The sequence below is a fragment of the Apodemus sylvaticus genome, chromosome 4 (genome assembly GCF_947179515.1).
Source record: "Apodemus sylvaticus chromosome 4, mApoSyl1.1, whole genome shotgun sequence".
Taxonomy (NCBI): Eukaryota; Metazoa; Chordata; class Mammalia; order Rodentia; family Muridae; genus Apodemus; species Apodemus sylvaticus.
In genome coordinates, this window is record NC_067475.1 from 140,105,426 (window position 1) to 140,114,927 (window position 9,502).

Below are 9,502 nucleotides of genomic sequence, written 5' to 3' on the forward strand. Positions count from 1 at the left end.
TCCAAATGACATGCATGCTGTATGTTCACTTACAACTGGATATTAACCATAAAATACAGAATAACCCATATTACAATCCACAAACCCAAATTAGCTAAATAAGAAGGAAGACCCAAGAGAGGATGTTTGAATCTCACTTAGAAGGGGGAATAAAATAGTCACAGGAGGTAGATGGAGGGAGAAAACTGGAAGGGACAGGGGAGGGGGGAGGGGAATGGGGGGAATTCAGAATGAGGTGTGGGGAAGGACAGGAGAAATGACCAGATGACCATGAGAATTAATGTAAATCAGCAATGGACAGAGGTTAGTAGGTGAGAGTTCATATCTTAGCTGTGACTCACGGTATTGAGAATAATTCACCCCCTTTAGCCACGCAGGACCCCAATGGAGCAACAGAGACACCAATCCACCCACAAAACTTTCAACCCAAAATTTACCCTGTCTACAGGAAATGCAGGCACAGGGGATGGAGCAGAGACTGAGGGAGTGGCCAACCAATAACCTGCCCAACTTGAGACCCATCCCCTGGGCAAGCACCAATCCGTCACACTGTTAATTATACATTGTTATGCTTGCAGACAGGAGCCTCGCATAACTGTCCTCTGAGACCAACAGAGTCAACTAACCTGGACCCTTGTAGCTCTCAGAGACCGAACCAAAGAACATACAGGGGCTGGACCTAGGCCTCCCCACACATATGCTGCAGAGGTGCAGCTTGGTCTTCGTGTGGGTCCCAAACAGGTGGAGCAGGGGCTGTCCCTAAAGCTGTAGCCTGTCCGTGGGATGTGCTCTTCTAGCGGGGCTGCCTTGGCTGGCCTCAGTGGAGAGGATGCGCCGAGCCTCAAGCCTCACAGAGACTTGATGTGCCAGGCTAGGGGGATCCCCTGGAGGGGAGGGGGCCCCATCTGCTCAGAGGAGAAGGGGAGGTGGGATGGAGAGAAAGTTTGTGAGATGGGTGGCCTGGAGGGGAGCAGTGAGCAGGATGTAAAGTGAATACGTGAAAATAAATGTTTAAAAAATTTATATAATATAAAAAAATTGTATCCAGTGGACATATAGTAACTCACTTTATTTATTTACTTATTTACTTATTTGTTTATTTGTTTATTTATTTATTTATAGATAGGTCTCACTATGTAGATCAGTTTGGCCTCAAATGCACTGATATCTGCCAGCAACTGATATTTCTTGGTATTATTTATGGTATTATTTAAACAATTCATCCCCCCCCCACCCACCCACCCCCAAGAAAGGGTTTCTCTGTGTAGCCCTAGCTGTCCTGGAACTCACTCTGTAGACCAGGCTGGCCTAACAATTCCTTTTTTAAAGTACAAAACTTAACTAAGGATATAGATCATAAACATAGCACAAGCAAGGTCTTGAGTTAAACCCCAGCATAGAGGAAGGGAAGGGGAGAGGAGGGGAAGGAAAGGGACAGGAGGGGAGGGGAAGACGAGAGGAGGGGAAGAGGAGGGGAAAGAGAGGGGAGAGGAGGGGAAGGAGAGGGGAAGGAGAGGGAAAGGAAGGGGAGGGAAGGGAAGGGAAGGGAAGGGAAGGGGATGGAAAGGAAGGGAAGAGAACAGGGAGAGGGGAGGGGAGTGAAAGGGGAGGAGAGGGGAAGGGGGAGGGGAGGTAAAGGGAGGGGGAGGGGAGGGAGGGGGAGGACAGGAAAGTGGAAGGGATGGGAAGGGGAGGGGAAGGGGAGGGGAGGGGAAGAGGAGGGGAAGGGAGTGAAAGGGGAGGAGAGGGGAAGGGGAAGAGAGGGGAAGGGAAGGGAGGGAAAGGGGAGGGAAGGGAAAGGGAAGGGAAGGGAGGGGAGGAAAGGGGAGGGGAAGGGCAGGGAGGGGAGGGGAGAGGAAGGGCAGGGAGGGGAGGGAAGGGGAAGGGAGGGGAGAAAAGGGGAGGGGGAGGGAAGGGGAGGAGAGGGGAGGGGAAGGGGAAGGAAAGGGAGGAGAGGGGAGAGGAAGGGGAAGGAAGGGGAGGAAAGGGGAAGGGATGGGAAGGAATAGGGAGGGGAAGAAAGGGGAAGAGAGGGGAAAGGGAGATGAGGGAAAGGGAGGGGAAGGGAGGAGGGAAGGGAAGGGGAGAGGGGGAAGGGGAGGGAGAGGGGGAAGTAGAGGGGAGGGGAAAGGGAGGGGAGGGAAAGGGGAGGAGAGGGGAAGGGCAGGAGAGGGGTAGGAAGGGGAGGGGAGGTAAAGGGGAGGAGAGGGGAAGGGCAGGAGAGGGGTAGGAAGGGGAGGGGAGGTAAAGGGAAGGGGAGGGGAGGGAGGGGGGAGGAGAGGAAAGTGGAAGGGATGGGAAGGGGAGGGGAGGGGAAGGGGAGGGGAGAGGAAGAGGAAGGGAGGGGAATAAAAGGGGAGGAGGGGGAAGGGGAAGAGAGGGGAAGGGAGGGGAGGGGAAGGGGAGGGAGGGAAGTGGAAGGGAGGGGAAGGGGAGGGAGTGGAAGGGAGGGGAAAGGAAGGGGATGGGAAAGGGGAGGGAGGGGAGGGGAGGGACGGTAGTTACCATTTCTTTCCCACCCTAGCATAGAAAAGGCTTCGATATTTGCAGCCATTCTTCCTTAAACTGGCCTGTTTTGTGCTCTCAGAAGCTGAGCAAAGTCTCAATTTCAAATTTATGACATTTTTACTTAATTTCTTCTTCTTTGTTTGTTTGTTGTTTGTTCGTTCTTTTTGTTTGTTTTGTTATTGTTGTTGTTGTTTCAAGACAGGGTTTCTCTGTGTAGCCCTGGCTATCCTAGAACTCACTCTGTAGACCAGGTTGGCCTCCAAGTCAGACATTAGCCTGTCTTTGCCTCCTGAGTGCTGGAACTCAAGGCCTTGCAGCCACACCCTGCTTTATTGTTACTTCTTTTCATTGTTTAGTTTCTGTTTTCCAAACCACTGAAGATAACAGCTTTTGGAATTAACTGTGTTTAAATTGTATCAAAGAATAAAAAAAGGTCAGTCATCTGACAACTCTGGACTTTATAAGTAGATCTTTTTAAAAATCCCTCAAACTGTAATGTGTAGACCGGCAAATTAGCATCATGTGAAACTGGTTTGAAATGGAGCCATTGAGACCCAAGTCTAAACCCTCTAGACACTCAGAACCAACTTAACAAAGCCAGGCACGATGGTAGTGCACGCTTGCAATTCTAATTCTGGGAGGATGGAAGCTATCAGTCGCTGGGATTTACAGGATAGGTAACCTAGCCTACTGGCAAGTTCCGGTTCAGTGAGAAACCTTGTCTCCAAGAAGAAGGTTGAAAGTTGCCCTGAGGACGAGCTCTTGAGGGCATCCTCTCACCTCCCTGTACACAGGAGCAAACTCACACACACACACACACACACACACACACACACACAGACTCTACACGAGGTAAAGTGATTTAGGTAAAAATTTCCCCTCTCAGTGGGATTTACCTGAAGACTGGGTCTGCTATCCCAGAGAAAAGGACTATCAGCTCTCTCTTCTAGTCAAGATTTTAAATTAGCTTAGAAAGGCCTGGTGAAAGGTCACAGCCAAGCCTGACCACCTGAGTTGGATCTCCACAATCCTCAAGGTGGGAGAACTGACCTCCATAGCCTGTCCTCTGATCTCCACGCACACACAAACACACATGAGCCAGTCCCAGGGAAGTGCGAGGAGGAGAGCTCACCCTAGTGGTATGGGCGCTGGAGAGGGGCGGGCTGACCAGCCCAGCTGCTTCCCAGGCCCAGATCCTGGCTTGAGTTGGCCCAGCCCATCTGTGATCTGCTGAGGCTCCTGAAGGGGTCTGCCCTGCAGAGCCAAAGCTGTAGGATCTGCAGGACACAGTGTCACAACAGGATGCCCTAGAGGAGTCCCAGAGTCCCAGTGACGATCCAGAATTGATAGTGCAGCAGAAGCCGGAGGCCTTAGACCAGACCAATGACTCATTGCAGTGAACATTTGCAAGTAAAGCTATTTGGGCGAAAGGGTGTGCGTGTGACACACTGTCCCGTGGCGAGATCTTGTTTGTTTGTTTGATTTTCTTTTTAATTTCTCTTTGTTTTCTTTTGGGTGACAGGTTTCCAAGGTGGAGGGCAGATATGAAGGGTCAGGGGGATAAGTGGGATGGGGGTACATGATGTGAAATTCACAAAGGATCAATAGAGAGTTAAAAAAAATAACACAATAAAGTTTTTTTTAATTATGAGGAAAGCGGAAAGTTTTATTTGTAACGTTTCCATTGTCTTATTTCTTCGTGTGTGTTTGTATATGTGTGTGGCACCATCCTTCTACCACCTGGCTCCCAAACTTGGCACAGGTGCCTTAACCTATTCGGCTGTCTCGCCCGTCCTAAACAGTTCTCTTGATAACAGCAGTTACCCACAGCTGGTTGGTAGTATCCAGAAATCCAGATTACAAGCAGTTGTGGGCTGTGTGGTGTGGGTGCTGGGAACTATACCTGGCTCCTTTACAAGTACAATTAATCACTGAGGCATCTGTCCTGCTCCCACTACCCCATTTTGTTTTTGAAACAGAGATCTATGTAGCTAAGGATGGCCTCAAATTTCCATATGCAGTCAAGGCTGACCTTTAACTTCTGAGCTTCCTGCCTCAAACTCCCAAGTGCTGAGATTACTGGCCTTCTCCACCACACCACACTCGGTTTACTTGGTGCTAAGGGTCTGTAATAGTTCATCTCAAATGTCAACTTGGCAGGATCTGGAACCTCTCCGGGTTGGAGTTCCACTGCAGGGTTATCTAGATCAGGTTGGCCTGCGTGGGTTTTTCTTAATTGGATCTATTCTGGTGGAAAGACAAAGCTGAAATATGGGTGTCACCATTTCAAAGACTGGGTCCAGGGTTGAGTAAGGAGGGAGGGAGGGAGGGAGGGGGAGAGGCAGGGAGGGGGAGAGAGAGAGAGAGAGAGAGAAAGGGAGACAGAGAGAAAGAGAGGCAGGGAGGGAGCCCAGCATCCATGCTTCCCTCTCTGCTTTCTGACTGTGGATGCAGAGTGGTCAGCCACCCAGAGCTCCTGCTGCTGTCGCTCTTCCAAAATGGCCCACTGCAACCTGGAGCTACTAGCCAGAATGATCCCTTTCTTGCCTAAGTTTATTTTATCAGACAATTTTACCATAAGAACCCAAAAGGATAGGATCTAACCCAGGAGACCCTAGATGCTAGGCAAGCTCTGTACCAAAGGGCTACATCCCCAGTCCAACATGGACACTGTTTATGGAGAGCTTAGCCTTCTGTCTTCCTTAGAGTTTTATTACTGTGAAGAGACACCATGACCACGGCAACTTTTATAGAGGAAAACATTTCATTGAGGCTGGCTTACAGTTCAGAGGTTTAGTCATGGCTGGAAAATGGCGATTTGCAGGCAGACATGGTACAGAGGAAGGAGCTGAGAGTTGTACATCTTGATCTGCAGTCAGTAGGGAGAGAGCTGACTTGAGTTTCTTAGAACTCCAAGCCAGCCCCCACAATGACACACTTCCTCCAGCAAGGCCACACCTCACAATAGTGCCATTTTCTATGGGCCAAACATTCAGACACGTGAGTCTCTGGGGGCCATTCCTATTCAAACCAGCATACCTTCAAACCATTCTCTTTTGCTTTGAAGGTTCCTAAGCCACCTCTACTTTTTTTTTAGTAGTCCAAATGGTATCCACAGCATCCACAGTGTAATTCAAAATACTTTGATTTTGCATAGCCTCCACATGCAAAGCAGGTCTTAATTTGTGGGGCTGGGTGATCTAAGAGCTGACTGTACACAACTTCGAAAGGGAGGCCCAATAATTTTCTAAATGTCAACAAAGTAACATTTCTGCTCCATGAGGCACCTGGAGAAAATGGCAGCTTGCTTCAAAAGGCTGAGCGTGCAGCTCTGGGTTGATTTAATTATAGGCTCCTTCCTAGGTGCCTTAGTCAGGGTTTTTATTCCTGCACAAACATCATAACCAAAAAGGAAGTTGGGGAGGAAAAGGTTTATTGAGCTTACACTTCCACACTGCTGTTCATCACCAAAGGAAGTCAGGACTGGAACTCAGGCAGGGTCAGGAAGCAGGAGCTGATGCAGAGGCCATGGAGGGATGTTTCTTACTGGCTTGCTCAGCCTGCTCTCTTATAGAACCCAAGAGCACCAGCCCAGGGATGGCACCACCCACAGGGGGCCCTCCCCCCTTGATCACTACTTGAGAAAATGCCTTGCAGCTAGATCCCGTAGAGGCATTTCCTCAAGGGAGGCTCCTTTCTCTGTGATAACTCCAGCTTGTGTCAAGTCAACACAAAACCAGACAGTACACTAGTTGGTTATTATCTGGACTAGGAAGCCTTTCAGTAGCAGTCACAAGCTCGAGTCATGGGGTGAAGAGGAGAGTGTATGGGTGGCTGGGTTGGCCTTGTCTCCCAGTGCCCTTGCCCTGGTACAGTGTAGGTATCTCACAGCCAGAAACCATCCTGGGCTGGGAGTTCCACCTCTTCCTTGATTTATCTGTGGCCAGAAATAGGGTATGGCTTAGTCCCTCTCAAGATAGGTAGAAAATCAATATGGAAATGCTGGAGTCTCAAAGGAAGCAAGCAGAGGTGACAGAGAGCCAAGCTAGGTTTGGGAGACAGGGAAAGTCCAGTGGCCTCAGCTTGATCAGGGAGAAAGGACAGTTCCCTGAGGCCGGATCAGAGACTTTATCGGAAGATGTTCCTATTTCAGTGCAGTAGGCTGTCTTCAAGGAAAGGTCTGCTTTCCTAAATCGGAAGGGAACTTCTATTTTGAGTCGGTGATAGTGTACTGGATGTGCAAATATCATTAAAGAACATTAAGCAGTGAGACTTCTCTGGGCTCTAAGGTTGTAGCTTATTGGCTCAATGTGGCTGCGGCGTGTGTAAGGTACCAAGTTAAGCGGCCAGGACTCCAGCTCAAGGGGGAAAAACGTTCAGAGGGAATTTTTGTATTTTGACAGAAGCTCTTGAATCATGTCACCTAAAAAGTTATTTTATTCTTAATTTTGTGTGTGTGTGTGTGTGTGTGTGTGAGTGAGAGAGAGAGAGAGAGAGTGTGTGTGTGTGTGTGTGTGTGTGTGTGTGAGTGTGTGTGTGAGTGTGTACTGGAATCAATAAATTAGCTTTCTTTCCTATGATTACCAAAACCCAAAATATTTTAATATTATTTAAACTCAAAATAAGGCAACTCTATTTCAATGTAAAAACATATTAAGGTTTGAATGCTATGTATTAGTGTGTGTAGGGCAGGAGATTGGAGCGCCAAGTGTAAATAGGTCTGTGTGGCTGGAGTGAAGGGAGAGCCCAGAAATCATCTGTGATGAAGTTTGCCATGTCAACAGAGTAGGGAATAGAGTTCCTGATAGAGGAGAAGTGAGGAAAGGAGGCAAGAAAGACAAGGGACGTTAGTTCACCTTAGCTATCTGTGCTTTTTGGGAAAGATTAGCCGTCAGAATAAAAACTAAATGCACTGGCCTAACTCTCGGACTCCAGTGAGGAGTCACGGTCACTGCTCGACTTCTGCTTGTTTGTTTTTGTTTGTTTGGAGACAGGGTCTCTGTGTGTGGTCCTGGCTGTTCCACAGCTGATCTGAATGGCTTCGAACTCACAGAGATCTTTTGGCCTCTACCTCCCAAGTGTGACTTTTTCTTTTAAGGAACAAGCTAGTTTGGCAAGCTCACTTGGTGAAGTGCCTACAGGCAGAAGGACTTGTATTCAGGCCCTAGAACTTATCTTAAAAGCCAGGTGTGGTGGTACCTACATATATTACCAGTGCCCGGGAGATGGGGATAGAGGTAGATCCTTGGGGTTTAGTGGTCATCCAGCTCAGCCTAATTGGTGGGGCACAGCTTCCAATGAGAGATACTCTCTCAGAACACAAGGTGGATGGTTCTTGAGTGAGGAATTGACACCTGAAGTTTGGTTTTAGATTCCCCATACACAAACATACACAGACAATTACGTACACACACCCCACCCCACCCCCACATGCAAAGCTTAAGGAAAACAGTATCTAGGCAGGTGAATCTTTGTGAATTTGTGGCTAGCCTGATCTACATAGTAAGTTTCAGGCCAGCTGAGGTTACATAGTGAGATACTATCTTAAAACCACCCAACCAACCAACCAACCACCCAACCAAAACCTCTCTTCTCAGTATTAGTTTCTTTAATTGAAGAGGTTGAAAATAACAAAGGCTTTTCTCAGCATTTTCCACTACTTTGTTACTGAAAGTGACATTTCTGTGTTCCACACATCTGTTTGTATGTTACAGTATCTATTTTCAACTACATTACAGATAGAAAACCACTATGTGAGTATTTTAATGCACATAAAGGAAACCCCATGGCCATGCTTCCCACAGCACAAGCAAAACTATAAATAATGAAGGATGAAATTAAAATAAATCCCAGCACTTGGAAGGCAGAGGCGGCGGATTTCTGAGTTCAAGGCCAGCCTGGTCTACAGAATGAGTTCTAGGACAGCCAGAGCTACCCAGAGAAACCCTGTCTCGGGAAAAAAGAAAAAAGAAAGAAAAGAAAAGAAAAGAAATACAGAAACAAGCAAATCCTGGTGGTTCATTTGGGAAGCTGAGGTGTGAGAGCCAGCGAGGGCTCTGTAGACCAGGCTGGCCTTGAACTCAGAGCTTTGCCTCTGCCTCCCTGCTGGGATTAAACACAGGAAACCATCCTGGCCTCTGGATGAAGCCATCGCTGCGTCAGTCAGAAGGCAGAGGGGAGGGGAATGTTAGTGCTCAGGTCTCTTTTCCCTTTGTTTTCCATTTAGGACCCTAGACCCCAGGATTGTGCCGCCCTTGTTATGGTGGTCTTATGTATCCTCCTCAGTTAAAGCTTTCTGGAAATACCCTCATGGGTACCATCAGAGGCGTGGTTCCATAATGATTCTAAATCTAGTCCAATTGATAATCCAGATTAACTACGCTTCTACCTAATGAGTCCTTGGTCTAAGCTTGTAAAACAATGATCAATATGCAAAACTTAATTATTAGCAAGTATTAGCAATGGATGCTCTCAAACTGGTGTGAAGTAATTCTATTTATAATAGTATTAGAGAGATTAAAATATTTAAGAATAAATTAAACAAAAGAAGTACAAAATATCTGGGAGGTGGCGGCACACAGCAAACTTTAAATCCCAGCACTCAGGAGGCAGATCTCTATGAGTTCGAGGTCAGCCTGGCCTGCAGAGCAAGTTCCAGGATAGTCATGGCTACACAGAGAAACCCTGCCTGGAAGAAAACAAACAAACAGACAAATAAAATAGGAGTGCAAAATTTGTATTCTGAAAAACGCAGAGTATCAAAACAAATCTAAGTGGAAGAAAGAAAGAAAGAAAGAAAGAAAGAAAGAAAGAAAGAAAAGAAAAAGGGAAGCCACAAAACATTTATTGATCAAAAGAGTTCTGTATATTTAAGTGAAATCACTGTCAAGATCCCTGCTGACAAGTCAATCCTACAACTCCTAGGAAAATACAATGGACCCAGAATAGCCCAGCTGACACAGTTGTAAGATTCATTTTCCCTCTCTTTTGAATA